The sequence below is a fragment of the Aedes albopictus genome, unplaced genomic scaffold, assembly GCF_035046485.1.
Source record: "Aedes albopictus strain Foshan unplaced genomic scaffold, AalbF5 HiC_scaffold_754, whole genome shotgun sequence".
Taxonomy (NCBI): Eukaryota; Metazoa; Arthropoda; class Insecta; order Diptera; family Culicidae; genus Aedes; species Aedes albopictus.
The window spans coordinates 1-14,533 of NW_026917592.1; the positions used below are offsets into that span (position 1 = coordinate 1).

The following is a 14,533-nucleotide window of genomic DNA, read 5'->3' on the forward strand; positions in this document are numbered from 1 at the left end:
TTTTATTGATTTTCTGATTTCAGCACCAACATTTCAAAAGCACGTAACCGTTTTTTCTGTAAACAAGAGTGTGCTTACTCTTGTTTACAACAACGGTTACGAGCTTTTGAAATGTTGGTGCTCCATAATTAAAAATGCAAGAAACGTTATTTTATTTATTTATTTATAATAAATTGTGTGAATTAAAGTAACTTAACACCCTTGTTACCACCTTAAGATATAATTTGAGGATCCCGAGATGGTTATTCAAAAAAAATTGTTCACGGCCATTTTTATAAACAACTTCCGGAGTTCCTCGGGAATACCTACAAGAGTTTTTCGGGATTTCCACAAAGTATTACCCTGGAATTCCTTCAGAAGTTACCCAGGACCTTTCCCAGGAGTTTCTTGGGTATTTCTCCTAGAGTTCCTCGGAAATCTTCCGGAAGTTCCTCGGGAAATTTTCCAGAAGTTCCTCGGAAATTCTTCCACACATTCCTCGGAATTCTCCCAGAAGTTTCTCGGAAATTCTTCCAGAAGCTCCTCAAGAGATCTTCCAGAAGTTCCTCGGAAGTTCTTCCAGAAGCTCCTTGAGAGTTCTTCCAGAAGTTCATCGGAAATTCTTCCAGAAGTCCCTTGGGATTTCTTCAAGAAGTTCCTCGAGAGTTCTTTCGGAAGTTCCTCGGGAATTCTTCCGGGAGTTCCTCGGGAATTATTTCAAAAGTTACTCAAGAATTTGTCCAGAAGTTCCTCGGGAATTCTTCCAGACGATCCGGTTATAATTCCAGAAATTCTTTGGGAACTATAGAAGTTCTTCGGGAATCCTTTTAGAAGTACCTAGGGAATTCTTCCAGAAGTTCCTCGGAGATTATTTCAAAAGTTCGTCGGAAACTCTTCAGGAGTTCCTCGAGAGTTCTTCCAGAAGTTCCTCAGGAATTCTTCAGAAGTTCTTCCAAAAGTTCCTCGGGAATTCTTCCAGAAGTTCCCCAGAAATTCTTCCAGGAGTTCCTCGAGAATTCTTCCCGAAGTTCTTCGGGAATTCTTCCAGAAGTTTTTCGGAAATTCTTCCAGAAGTTCCTCGGGAATTTTAGAAGTTCTTGGGAAATTCTTCCAAAAGTTCTTGGGAAATTCTTCCAAAAGCTCCTCGAGAATTCTTCCACCTTAGGAATTCTTCTAGAAGTTCCTGGTGAATTATTCCAGAAGTTCCTTGAGAATTTTACCGTAAGTTCCTCGAGAATTCTTCCACAAATTCCTCGGAAATTCCTCCATAAGTATCTCGGAAATTCTTCCAGGAGTTCCTCGGAGATTATTTTAAAAAATCCTCGGAAATTCTTCAAGGAGTTCCTCGAGAGTTCTTCCAGATGTTTCTGGGATTTTTTTTTCCAGAATTTCCTGAGTAATTCTTTCAGGTTCCTAGAGAGATCTTACAGAAGTTCCCCAAGAATTCATACAGGAGTTCCTCGGGAATTGTTCCAAAAGTTCCTCGGAAATGCTTCGAGAAGTTCCTCGGGAATTCTCCCAGAAGTTCCTCGAAAATTCTTCCAGAAGTATCTCGAGAATTCATCCAGAAGTATCTCGGGATTTTTTCCAGAAGTTCCTAGGGAATTCAAGAAGTTCTTCAAGAATTCTTCCAGAAGTTCTGCGGGAATTCTTCAAGAAGTTCCTCGGAAATTCATTCAGAAGTTCCTCGGGAATTTATCTAGAAGTTCCTTGGAAATTCTTCCAGGTGTTCCTCGGTAATTCTTCCAGGAGTTCCTCGGGAATTATTTCAAAAGTTCCTTAGGATTATTTTCAGAAGTTCCTCGATAATTCTTCCAGAAGTTCTTCGGAAATGCATCCAGAGGTTCCTCGGGAATTCTTCCAGAAGTTCCTCGGGAATTCTTCCAGAAGTTCCTCAAAAATTCCTCCTGAAGGAATTCTGTCAAAAGTTCCTTGGAAATTCTTCCAGAAGTTCCTCGGAAATTCATCCAGGGGTTGCTCGGAAAATATTTCAACAGTTCCTCGGAAATTCTTCCAGTAGTTCCTCGAGTTCTTCCAGAAGTTCCTCGGAAATTCTCCCAGAAGTTCTTCGAGAATTCTTCCAGAAGTTCCTCGGGAATTCAAGAAGTTCTTCAAGAATTCTTCCAGAAGTTCTGCGGGAATTCTTCAAAAAGTTCCTCGGGAATTCATCCAGGAGTTCCTCGGGAATTTATCTAGACGATTCTTGGAAATTCTTCCAGGAGTTCCTCGGGAATCATTTCAAAAGTTCCTCGGAAATTCTTCCAGGAGTTCCTTAGGAATTTTAGACGTTCTTGAGGAATTCTTCCAGAGGTTCCTCAGGATTTTTTCAGAAGTTCCTCGAGAATTCTTCCAAAAGTTCCTCGAGAGTACTTCCATAAGTTTCTCGGTAATACTTCCAGAAGTTTCTCGAGAATTCTTCCAGAAGTTCCTCGGGAATTCTTCCAGAAATTCCTCGGGAATTCTCCCAGAAGTTCCTCGAGAATTCTTCCAGAAGTTCCTCGGGAATTCATAAAGAAGTATCTCGGGAGTTTTTCCAGAAGTTCCTATGGAATTCAAGAAATTCATCAAGAATTCTTCCAGAAGTTCTGCGGGAATTCTTCAAGAAGTTCCTCGGGAATTCTTCCAAGAGTTCCTCGGAGATTATTTTAAAAAATCCTCGGAAATTCTGCAATGAGTTCCTCGAGAGTTCTTCCAGATGTTTCTGGGATTTTTTCCAGAATTTCCTAAGTAATTCTTCCAGAAGTTCCTCGGGAATTTTTCCGGAAGTTCCCCAGGAATTCTTGCAGGAGTTCCTCGCGAATTCTTCCAGAAGTTCCACGGAAATGCTTCCAGAAGTTCCTCGGAAATTCTCCCAGAAGTTCCTCGAGAATTCTTCCAGAAGTTACTCGGGAATTCATCCAGAAGTATCTCGTAAATTTTTCCAGAAGTTCCTAGGGAATTCAAGAAGTTCTTCAAGTATTCTTCCAGAAGTTCTGCGGTAATTCTTCAAGAAGTTCCTCGGGAATTCATCCAGAAGTTCCTCGGGAATTTATCTAGAAGATCCTTGGAAATTCTTCCAGGTGTTCCTCGGTAATTCTTCCAGGAGTTCCTCGGGAAGTATTTTAAAAGTTCCTCTGAAATTCTTCCAGGAGTTGCTCAGGAATTTTGAAGGTTCTTGAGGAATTCTTCCAGAAGTTTCCCGAGAATTCTTCCAGAGGTTTCTCAGGATTTTTTCAGAAATTCCTCGAGAATTCTTCCAGAAGTTCCTCGGGAATTTTACCAGAAGTTCCTAGGGAATTCAAGAAGTTCATCAAGAAGTTACTCGGGAATTCATTCAGAAGTTCCTCGGGAATTTATCTAGAAGTTCCTCGGGAATTCTTCCAGCAGTTTCTCGGAAAATATATCAACAGTTCCTCGGAAATACTTCCAGTAGTTCCTCGAGAGTTCTTCCAGAAGTTCCTCGGAAATTCTACCAGAAGTTCCTCAAGAATTCTTCCAGAAGTATCTCGGGAATTTTTGCAGAAGTTCCTAGGGAATTCAAGAAGTGCTTCAAGAATTCTTCCAGAAGTTCTGCGGGAATTCTTCAAAAATTTTCTCGGGAATTCATCCAGGAGTTCCTTGGGAATTTATCTAGAAGTTTCTTGGAAATTCTTCCAGGTGTTCCTCGGTAATTCTTCCAGGAGTTTCTCGGGCATTATTTCAAAAGTTCCTCGGAAATTCTTCCAGGAGTTGTTCAGGAATTTTAGAAGTTCTTGAGGAGTTCTTCCAGAAGTTTCCCGAGAATTCTTCCAGAGGTTCCTCAGGATTTTTTCAGAAGTTCCTCGAGAATTCTTCCAGAAGTTCCTCGGGAATTCTTCCAGGAGTTCCTCGGAGAATATTTGAAAAAAAAATCCTGTTTCTGGGATTTTTTTCCAGAATTTCCTGAGTAATTCTTCCAGAAGTTCCTCGGGAATTCTTCCAGAAGTTCCCCAGGAATTCTAACAGGAGTTCCTCGGGAATTGTTCCAGAAGTTCCTCGGAAATGCTTCCAGAAGTTCCACGGGAATTCTCCAAGGAGTTGCTCAGGAATTTTAGAAGTTCTTGAGGAATTCTTCCAGAAGTTTCCCGAGAATTCTTCCAGGATTTTTTCAGAAATTCCTCGAGAATTCTTCCAGAAGTTCCTCGGGAATTTTTCTAGAAGTTCCTAGGGAATTCAAGAAGTTCATCAAGAATTCTTCCAGAAGTTCTGCGGGAATTCATCCAGAAGTTCCTCGGGAATTTATCTAGAAGTTCCTTGGAAATTCTTCCAGGTGTTCCTCGGTAATTCTTCCAGGAGTTCCTCGGGAAGTATTTCAAAAGTTCCTCGGAAATTCTTCCAGGAGTTGCTGAGGAATTGTAGAAGTTCTTGAGGAATTTTTCCAGAAGTTTCCCGAGAATTCTTCAAGAGGTTCCTCAGGATTTTTTCAGAAATTCCTCGAGAATTCTTCCAGAAGTTCCTCGGGATTTTTTCCAGAAGTTCCTAGGGAATTCAAGAAGTTCATCAAGAATTCTTCCAGAAGTTCTGCAGGAATTCTTCAAGAAGTTCCTCGGCAATTCATCCAGGAGTTGCTTGGGAATTTATCTAAAAGTTCCTTGGAAATTCTTCCAGGTGTTCTTTGGTAATTTTTCCAGGAGTTCCTCGGGAATTATTTCAAAAGTTTCTTAAGATTTTTTTTCAGAAGTTCCTCGGAAATGCTTCCAGAAGTTCCTCGGGAATTCTTCCAGAAGTTCCTCGGGATTTTTTCCAGAAGTTCCTAGGGAATTCAAGAAGTTCATCAAGAATTCTTCCAGAAGTTCTGCAGGAATTCTTCAAGAAGTTCCTCGGCAATTCATCCAGGAGTTACTCGGGAATTTATCTAAAAGTTCCTAGGAAATTCTTCCACGTGTTCCTCGGTAATTCTTCCAGTAGTTCCTCGGGAATTATTTCAAAAGTTCCGCGGAAATTCTTCCAGGAGTTCCTCAGGAATTTTAGGAGTTCTTGAGGAATTCTTCTAGAGGTTCCTCAGGATTTTTTCAGAAGTTCCTCGAGAATTCTTCCAGATATTCCTCATGAATTCTTCCAGAAGTTCCTCGTGAATTCAACCAGAAGTTCCTCGGGAATTATTCCAGAATTTCCTCGGGAGTTCTTCCATAAGTTCCTCGGAAATTCTTCCAGAAGTTGCTCTGAAATTCTTCCAAAAGTTCCTCGGGAGTTCTTCCAGATGTTTCTCGGGATTTCTTCCAAAAGTTCCATGGGAATTCTTGTAGAAGTTCCTGGGGAATTCTTCCAGAAGTTCTTAATCATTTGTAGAAGTAGCATCCCGGAAAATATATAAATAATTCCTAAAAAATCCCTAAGGAGTCTCAGAAATTTAAAGTCACCTAGGACGCCACCTACGAATTTTAAAAAATATTCCTAATCATTTATGGAAGTCATTAGTATCTCAGAAAATATTTGAATAATTCCTAATAATCCAAAATCTCTAAGGATTTTCAGAAATTTTTAAACACCTGGGTGTATTCTACGAATTTTAGAAAATATTTTCTATCATTTATGGCAGTCACTTGCATCCCGGAAAATATTTGAATAATTCCTAAAAATCCCTAAGGATTTTTCTGACCTGCATCTCTCGAATTTCAAAAAATATTCTAAATCATTTATGTGAGTCAGTAGCATCCCGGAAAATATTGAAATAATTACTAAAACTCTCTAAAAAATCTCAGAAATTCCCAGTCATGGGATGTATCCTACAAATTAAAAAAAAAAATCTCAAACATTTATGTGAGTCAAAAGTATCCCGGGAAATATTTAAATAGTTCCTAAAAGTCCCTAAGGATTTTCAGATATTCCCAGTTATCTGGCATGTATCCTTCAAGTTTTAGAAAATATCCTAAATAATTTATGGAAGTCAGTAGCATCCCCGAAAATATTTAAACAATTCCTGAAAATCCCTAAGGATTTCAAAAATTTCCAGTCATCTGGGATGTATAATTCCTAAAAATCCCTGAATAATTTATAACAATCCTTAAGGATTCTCAGAAATTCCCAGTCATCTGGAGTGTATTCTACAAATTTTAGAAAGTATTCTCAATCATATATGGAAAGTCAGTAGCATCTTGGAAAATATTTAAATAATTTACAGTCATCTAGGATGCATCCTACGAATTTAAGAAAATATTCTCAATCATTTATGGAAATCACTAGCATCTCACAAAATAAAATATTCTCTATCATTTTTAGAAATCAGAAGCTTCACGAGAAATATTTTAATGATTTCTGAAATTCCGTTAAGAATCTCAGAAATACCCAGCCATTTGTGTTGCAGTCTTGGAATTATAGAAAATATTCTCTATCATTTTTAGAAATCAGAAGCTTCACGAGAAATATTTTAATGATTTCTGAAATTCCGTTAAGAATCTCAGAAATACCCAGCCATTTGTGTTGCAGTCTTGGAAATATAAAAAATATTCTCTATCATTTTTTAAAAAGCAGAAGCTTCACGAGAAATATTTAAATGATTTCTGAAAATCCCTTAAGATTCTCAGAAATACCCAGCCATTTGTGTTGCAGTCTTGGAATTATAGAAAATATTCTCTATCATTTTTAGAAATCAGAAGCTTCACGAGAAATATTTTAATGATTTCTGAAATTCCGTTAAGAATCTCAGAAATACCCAGCCATTTGTGTTGCAGTCTTGAAAATATAAAAAATATTCTCTATCATTTTTTAAAAAGCAGAAGCTTCACGAGAAATATTTAAATGATTTCTGAAAATCCCTTAAGATTCTCAGAAATACCCAGCCATTTGTGTTGCAGTCTTGGAATTATAGAAAATATTTTCTATCATTTTTAGAAATCAGAAGCTTCACGAGAAATATTTAAATGATTTCTGAAATTCCGTTAAGATTCTCAGAAATACCCAGCCATTTGTGTTGCAGTCTTGGAATTATAGAAAATATTCCCTATCATTTTTAGAAATCAGAAGCTTCACGAGAAATATTTAAATGATTTCTGAAATTCCCTTAAGATTCTCAGAAATACCCAGCCATTTGTGTTGCAGTCTTGGAATTATAGAAAATATTTTCTATCATTTTTAAAAATCAGAAGCTTCACGAGAAACATTTTAATGATTTCTGAAATTCCGTAAAGAATCTCAGAAATACCCAGCCATTTGTGTTGCAGTCTTGGAAATATAAAAAATATTTTCTATCATTTTTAAAAATCAGAAGCTTTACGAGAAATATTTAAATGATTTCTGAAAATCCGTTAGGATTCTCAGAAATACCCAGCCATTTGTGTTGCAGTCTTGAAAATATAAAAAATATTTTCTATCATTTTTTAGAAAGCAGAAGCTTCACGAGAAATATTTAAATGATTTCTGAAATTCCCTTAAGATTCTCAGAAATACCCAGCCATTTGTGTTGCAGTCTTGGAAATATAAAAAATATTCTCTATCATTTTTTAAAAAGCAGAAGCTTCACGAGAAATATTTAAATGATTTCTGAAAATCCCTTAAGATTCTCAGAAATACCCAGCCATTTGTATTGCTGTCATGGAATTATAGAAAATATTCTCTATCATTTTTAGAAATCAGAAGCTTCACGAGAAATATATTAATGATTTATGAAATTCCGTTAAGATTCTCAGAAATACCCAGCCATTTGTGTTGCTGTCATGGAATTATAGAAAATATTCTCTATCATTTTTAGAAATCAGAAGCTTCACGAGAAATATATTAATGATTTATGAAATTCCGTTAAGATTCTCAGAAATACCCAGCCATTTGTGTTGCTGTCTTGGAATTATAGAAAATATTCTCTATCATTTTTAGAAAGCAGAAGCTTCACGAGAAATATTTTAATGATTTCTGAAATTCCGTTAAGAATCTCAGAAATACCCATCCATTTGTGTTGCAGTCTCGAAAATATAAAAAATATTCTCTATCATTTTTTAAAAAGCAGAAGCTTCACGAGAATAATTTAAATGATTTCTGAAAATCCGTTAAGATTCTCAGAAATACCCAGCCATTTGTGTTGCTGTCTTGGAATTATAGAAAATATTCTCTATCATTTTTAGAAATCAGAAGCTTCACGAGAAACATTTTAATGATTTCTGAAATTCCGTAAAGAATCTCAGAAATACCCAGCCATTTGTTTTGCAGTCTTGGCATTATAGAAAATATTTTCTATCATTTTTAGAAATCAGAAGCTTCACGAGAAATATTTTAATGATTTCTGAAATTCCGTTAAGATTCTCAGAAATACCCAGCCATTTGTGTTGCAGTCTTGGAAATATAAAAAATATTCTCTATCATTTTTAGAAATCAGAAGCTTCACGAGAAATATATTAATGATTCATGAAATTCCGTTAAGATTCTCAGAAATACCCAGCCATTTGTATTGCTGTCATGGAATTATAGAAAATTTTCTCTATCATGTTTAGAAATCAGAAGCTTCACGAGAAATATATTAATGATTTATGAAATTCCGTTAAGATTCTCAGAAATACCCAGCCATTTGTGTTGCTGTCATGGAATTATAGAAAATTTTCTCTATCATGTTTAGAAATCAGAAGCTTCACGAGAAATATATTAATGATTTATGAAATTCCGTTAAGATTCTCAGAAATACCCAGCCATTTGTGTTGCTGTCATGGAATTATAGAAAATATTCTCTATCATTTTTAGAAATCAGAAGCTTCACGAGAAATATTTTAATGATTTCTGAAATTCCGTTAAGATTCTCAGAAATACCCAGCCATTTGTGTTGCAGTCTTGGAATTGTAGAAAATATTTTCTATCATTTTTAAAAATCAGAAGCTTTACGAGAAAATTTTTAATGATTTCTGAAATTCCGTTAAGATTCTCAGAAATACCCAGCCATTTGTGTTGCAGTCTTGGAAATGTTAAGATTCTTAGAAATACCCAGCCATCTGGGTTATTGTCTTAGGGCCGATTTCTTCACCTCGGCTTAACCGGTAAGCCAGGCTTACCCATACATTTAAACCTGGCTTAACGCCTAAGCCAGGGTGAAGAAATCGGCCCTTAGGGTCGATTTCTTCACCTCGGCTTAACTCGTAAGCCAGGCTTACCCATATAGTTAAACCTGGCTTAACGCCTAAACCAGGGTGAAGAAATCGGCACTTAGGGCCGATTTCTTCACCCTGGCTTAAGCGTTAAACCAGGTTTAACTGTATGGGTAAGCCTGGCTTACCGGTTAAGCCGAGGTGAAGAAATCGGCCCTTAGAGAACAAGAGAGTTTAAGAAATCAGAAGCGAAATCTAAGCGAATTTTAAATCTGGAGGAATCCCCAGATGAAATTCCTGGAGCAATAACTAGAACAAATTACTGGAAGAATCTCAGAGTCGAATTTTTGGAGGAATCTCCAGAAGGATTTCCCGTAGGAAGCCCCAGATCGTATTTCTGTAGGAATTTACAAATGGAGTTTCTGCAAGAACTCCCTGATGGAATTCCTGGAGATTGCTCCAGATCGAATTCCTGCATGAATTCCCGAAGGAATCTCCAACATCCTGAAGGATTCTCAGAATGGTCTTCTGGAAGAATTTTTAAGATGGAATTAAGCCGGAATTCAGATATTACACATCTGAATATCCTGATATTCGTGAAAAAATTTCAGATATTTTTATAAAATTCCGATCTTACGCTCGGTCAGCAACCGCGCTGCTTGTTCGGCGATTAGCTCTCCAGATTACAAGCCTAACTGCTGCGGTTTGTCGAATCCATTGCAGATCTGCTGGATGAACCACTCTGCATGCCGGACTCACGTGAAGAACAGTGCAGCGGAAAGATGTAGAAGTGTCCCGGATCACTTCTGATTTGGCCAATTCTAACCCTACCGCTAGTTATTAGCTTACCACTGCCCAGAATGGTCTTGACGGTGGCATCCCTTCGTGCACTAACACCGAAAGCCTCTGCGATACCAGCCAGTTCACCAATGTCGTTTCAGCCGGATGGTACTGGTAGTGGTGGTAACAACAAACTCCTCTCGTTCCAATCCCGATTGATGGAACTGGTTCCTCCGACGTGATGATGGTAATGGGACGATGATGATGACGAATAATGACACGGCCCCACTCCACTGCTTTCTGCTCCAGCCGAATCGATCAGTGTTGAGTGATACTATGAATATTGATCGGCGCAATCGTAGATCTGGGGCAAAATAAGACCAATAAGCGACATTCGTAAAAGCTTTCAACAATCCCCAACAAACCTTGACGTCTTGTTCACAGACCTCGATACCGAGATGCAGCAGACCTCGATTCTCTCGCCGTTTGATCATCTGCTGAAGAATAACCGTTCGGCTCAGGTCCCGCCTAGATGGGCAAAAGCGAAATTATGCTTCTGTTGAAAACAATTCGACTCCGACTGCCAACAAACCTCAGCTTCAACATCTTCTCGTCGCTCGTCGTTCTTTCGATTCTTCCTGGTATGCATTTTCTCAACTCGCCTTCGGAATGCCAGATACGAATTATTCGGTGTGGTTTTCCCAGCAGTCCGTGTGCACCGACATGATTAGTGGATCTTGCTGGAATTAGACTGTTATGAAAATTATCCCAAAAGGGTCAAGCAGTGTTGCATTATCCTACTTACAGTTTTCAGCCGCTTGTTGAGCCAACAGTCGTACACTGCTATACAGAGATCTTGGCTTCCAGTGAGACCACAATCTGGTCGGAGTCGGTCCATCATCGCTTCCAACTTGAGCGGATCTAGATTAAGCCGCTTGCTCCGTGGGACTCACCGTTCATCCGTTCATCGCTGTCTGTGTCGTAATCGGGTACGTTCTGTTCCGGATTGAGCGTTGCTAAAACATAAAACAGAAAATATTCACCCAGAGTATTTCACTACAACAAATTACAAAATTACCGTTTATATGTTATTTTTCTTCTTGTTTTGGCACAGAACGGTTTATTGTACCACAGATTTTATCGTGACATCATTATCCATTTTTTTCGGTTCATACCCTTACCCGCATTGAAGGTTCATACATACTCGCATTATACCCTTTTACCCTAATTCCGATCACCGCAGTGATTGGAATAATAATTGACCATGGACAATGTCATGGCATGGAATTCGGTCGGATTAACGACGATGATAAATCCAAAACTAGCTCTTCACAGGCTGACTGGGTCTGTAAATATTATTAAAAAAACATTGTTAGGAACAGAACTATTTAGTTTCTACAAGAAAATTCAATAAAACTTACAGAACAAGAACAATTTTAGAATTAATTCAACAGAGAAAGCACTTTCTTTGACTAACTTAATAAATAACGGCCGCTCCCGTTTCTGCACTGAAGCCGATGTCAAACAAGAACAATCAAGCTGTCAAAGCTGGCAAGTTCGAATTTCAAAAGAGTGAGAGGGTGATGAATTTCAACATTCGGTCTCCTTCTCTCACACGCCGCAAAGGCAAATGTCAAAATGATCGAAGCTTGACGGTTTGATTTTTCGTCGAAAAATCAAACCGTCAAGCTTCGATCATTTTGACATTTGCCTTTGCGGCGTGTGAGAGAAGGAGACCGAATGTTGAAATTCATCACCCTCTCACTCTTTTGAAATTCGAACTTGCCAGCTTTGACAGCTTGATTGTTCTTGTTTGACATCGGCTTCAGTGCAGAAACGGGAGCGGCCGTTATTTATTAAGTTAGTCAAAGAAAGTGCTTTCTCTGTTGAATTAATTCTAAAATTGTTCTTGTTCTGTAAGTTTTATTGAATTTTCTTGTAGAAACTAAATAGTTCTGTTCCTAACAATGTTTTTTTAATAATATTTACAGACCCAGTCAGCCTGTGAAGAGCTAGTTTTGGATTTATCATCGTCGTTAATCCGACCGAATTCCATGCCATGACATTGTCCATGGTCAATTATTATTCCAATCACTGCGGTGATCGGAATTAGGGTAAAAGGGTATAATGCGAGTATGTATGAACCTTCAATGCGGGTAAGGGTATGAACCGAAAAAAATGGATAATGATGTCACGATAAAATCTGTGGTACAATAAACCGTTCTGTGCCAAAACAAGAAGAAAAATAACATATAAACGGTAATTTTGTAATTTGTTGTAGTGAAATACTCTGGGTGAATATTTTCTGTTTTATGTTTTAGCAACGCTCAATCCGGAACAGAACGTACCCGATTACGACACAGACAGCGATGAACGGATGAACGGTGAGTCCCACGGAGCAAGCGGCTTAATCTAGATCCGCTCAAGTTGGAAGCGATGATGGACCGACTCCGACCAGATTGTGGTCTCACTGGAAGCCAAGATCTCTGTATAGCAGTGTACGACTGTTGGCTCAACAAGCGGCTGAAAACTGTAAGTAGGATAATGCAACACTGCTTGACCCTTTTGGGATAATTTTCATAACAGTCTAATTCCAGCAAGATCCACTAATCATGTCGGTGCACACGGACTGCTGGGAAAACCACACCGAATAATTCGTATCTGGCATTCCGAAGGCGAGTTGAGAAAATGCATACCAGGAAGAATCGAAAGAACGACGAGCGACGAGAAGATGTTGAAGCTGAGGTTTGTTGGCAGTCGGAGTCGAATTGTTTTCAACAGAAGCATAATTTCGCTTTTGCCCATCTAGGCGGGACCTGAGCCGAACGGTTATTCTTCAGCAGATGATCAAACGGCGAGAGAATCGAGGTCTGCTGCATCTCGGTATCGAGGTCTGTGAACAAGACGTCAAGGTTTGTTGGGGATTGTTGAAAGCTTTTACGAATGTCGCTTATTGGTCTTATTTTGCCCCAGATCTACGATTGCGCCGATCAATATTCATAGTATCACTCAACACTGATCGATTCGGCTGGAGCAGAAAGCAGTGGAGTGGGGCCGTGTCATTATTCGTCATCATCATCGTCCCATTACCATCATCACGTCGGAGGAACCAGTTCCATCAATCGGGATTGGAACGAGAGGAGTTTGTTGTTACCACCACTACCAGTACCATCCGGCTGAAACGACATTGGTGAACTGGCTGGTATCGCAGAGGCTTTCGGTGTTAGTGCACGAAGGGATGCCACCGTCAAGACCATTCTGGGCAGTGGTAAGCTAATAACTAGCGGTAGGGTTAGAATTGGCCAAATCAGAAGTGATCCGGGACACTTCTACATCTTTCCGCTGCACTGTTCTTCACGTGAGTCCGGCATGCAGAGTGGTTCATCCAGCAGATCTGCAATGGATTCGACAAACCGCAGCAGTTAGGCTTGTAATCTGGAGAGCTAATCGCCGAACAAGCAGCGCGGTTGCTGACCGAGCGTAAGATCGGAATTTTATAAAAATATCTGAAATTTTTTCACGAATATCAGGATATTCAGATGTGTAATATCTGAATTCCGGCTTAATTCCATCTTAAAAATTCTTCCAGAAGACCATTCTGAGAATCCTTCAGGATGTTGGAGATTCCTTCGGGAATTCATGCAGGAATTCGATCTGGAGCAATCTCCAGGAATTCCATCAGGGAGTTCTTGCAGAAACTCCATTTGTAAATTCCTACAGAAATACGATCTGGGGCTTCCTACGGGAAATCCTTCTGGAGATTCCTCCAAAAATTCGACTCTGAGATTCTTCCAGTAATTTGTTCTAGTTATTGCTCCAGGAATTTCATCTGGGGATTCCTCCAGATTTAAAATTCGCTTAGATTTCGCTTCTGATTTCTTAAACTCTCTTGTTCTCTAAGGGCCGATTTCTTCACCTCGGCTTAACCGGTAAGCCAGGCTTACCCATACAGTTAAACCTGGTTTAACGCTTAAGCCAGGGTGAAGAAATCGGCCCTAAGTGCCGATTTCTTCACCCTGGTTTAGGCGTTAAGCCAGGTTTAACTATATGGGTAAGCCTGGCTTACGAGTTAAGCCGAGGTGAAGAAATCGACCCTAAGGGCCGATTTCTTCACCCTGGCTTAGGCGTTAAGCCAGGTTTAAATGTATGGGTAAGCCTGGCTTACCGGTTAAGCCGAGGTGAAGAAATCGGCCCTAAGACAATAACCCAGATGGCTGGGTATTTCTAAGAATCTTAACATTTCCAAGACTGCAACACAAATGGCTGGGTATTTCTGAGAATCTTAACGGAATTTCAGAAATCATTAAAAATTTTCTCGTAAAGCTTCTGATTTTTAAAAATGATAGAAAATATTTTCTACAATTCCAAGACTGCAACACAAATGGCTGGGTATTTCTGAGAATCTTAACGGAATTTCAGAAATCATTAAAATATTTCTCGTGAAGCTTCTGATTTCTAAAAATGATAGAGAATATTTTCTATAATTCCATGACAGCAACACAAATGGCTGGGTATTTCTGAGAATCTTAACGGAATTTCATAAATCATTAATATATTTCTCGTGAAGCTTCTGATTTCTAAACATGATAGAGAAAATTTTCTATAATTCCATGACAGCAACACAAATGGCTGGGTATTTCTGAGAATCTTAACGGAATTTCATAAATCATTAATATATTTCTCGTGAAGCTTCTGATTTCTAAACATGATAGAGAAAATTTTCTATAATTCCATGACAGCAATACAAATGGCTGGGTATTTCTGAGAATCTTAAC

At 38.8% G+C, this 14,533-nt stretch overlaps 2 long non-coding RNA genes across 3 annotated transcripts; one reads left to right on the plus strand and one right to left on the minus strand.

Moving 5' to 3' along the window:
* Positions 1–9,184: 9,184 nt before the first annotated feature.
* On the minus strand, positions 9,185–10,932 carry LOC115259324 (uncharacterized). 2 transcript variants are annotated; one of them, XR_009995932.1, is made up of 5 exons: positions 10,837–10,932; positions 10,564–10,774; positions 10,351–10,498; positions 10,184–10,286; positions 9,185–10,122 (listed from the first exon to the last, which is right to left on the minus strand). It is a non-coding gene; the product is annotated as an uncharacterized LOC115259324 (long non-coding RNA). The 2 variants fall into 2 exon arrangements; XR_003894044.2 differs by having other exon boundaries at positions 10,351–10,509.
* Positions 10,933–11,921: 989 nt separating this feature from the next.
* LOC115269693 (uncharacterized) lies at positions 11,922–13,669 on the plus strand. Its single transcript, XR_009995931.1, has 5 exons — positions 11,922–12,017; positions 12,080–12,290; positions 12,356–12,503; positions 12,568–12,670; positions 12,732–13,669. It is a non-coding gene; the product is annotated as an uncharacterized LOC115269693 (long non-coding RNA).
* Positions 13,670–14,533: the final 864 nt, after the last annotated feature.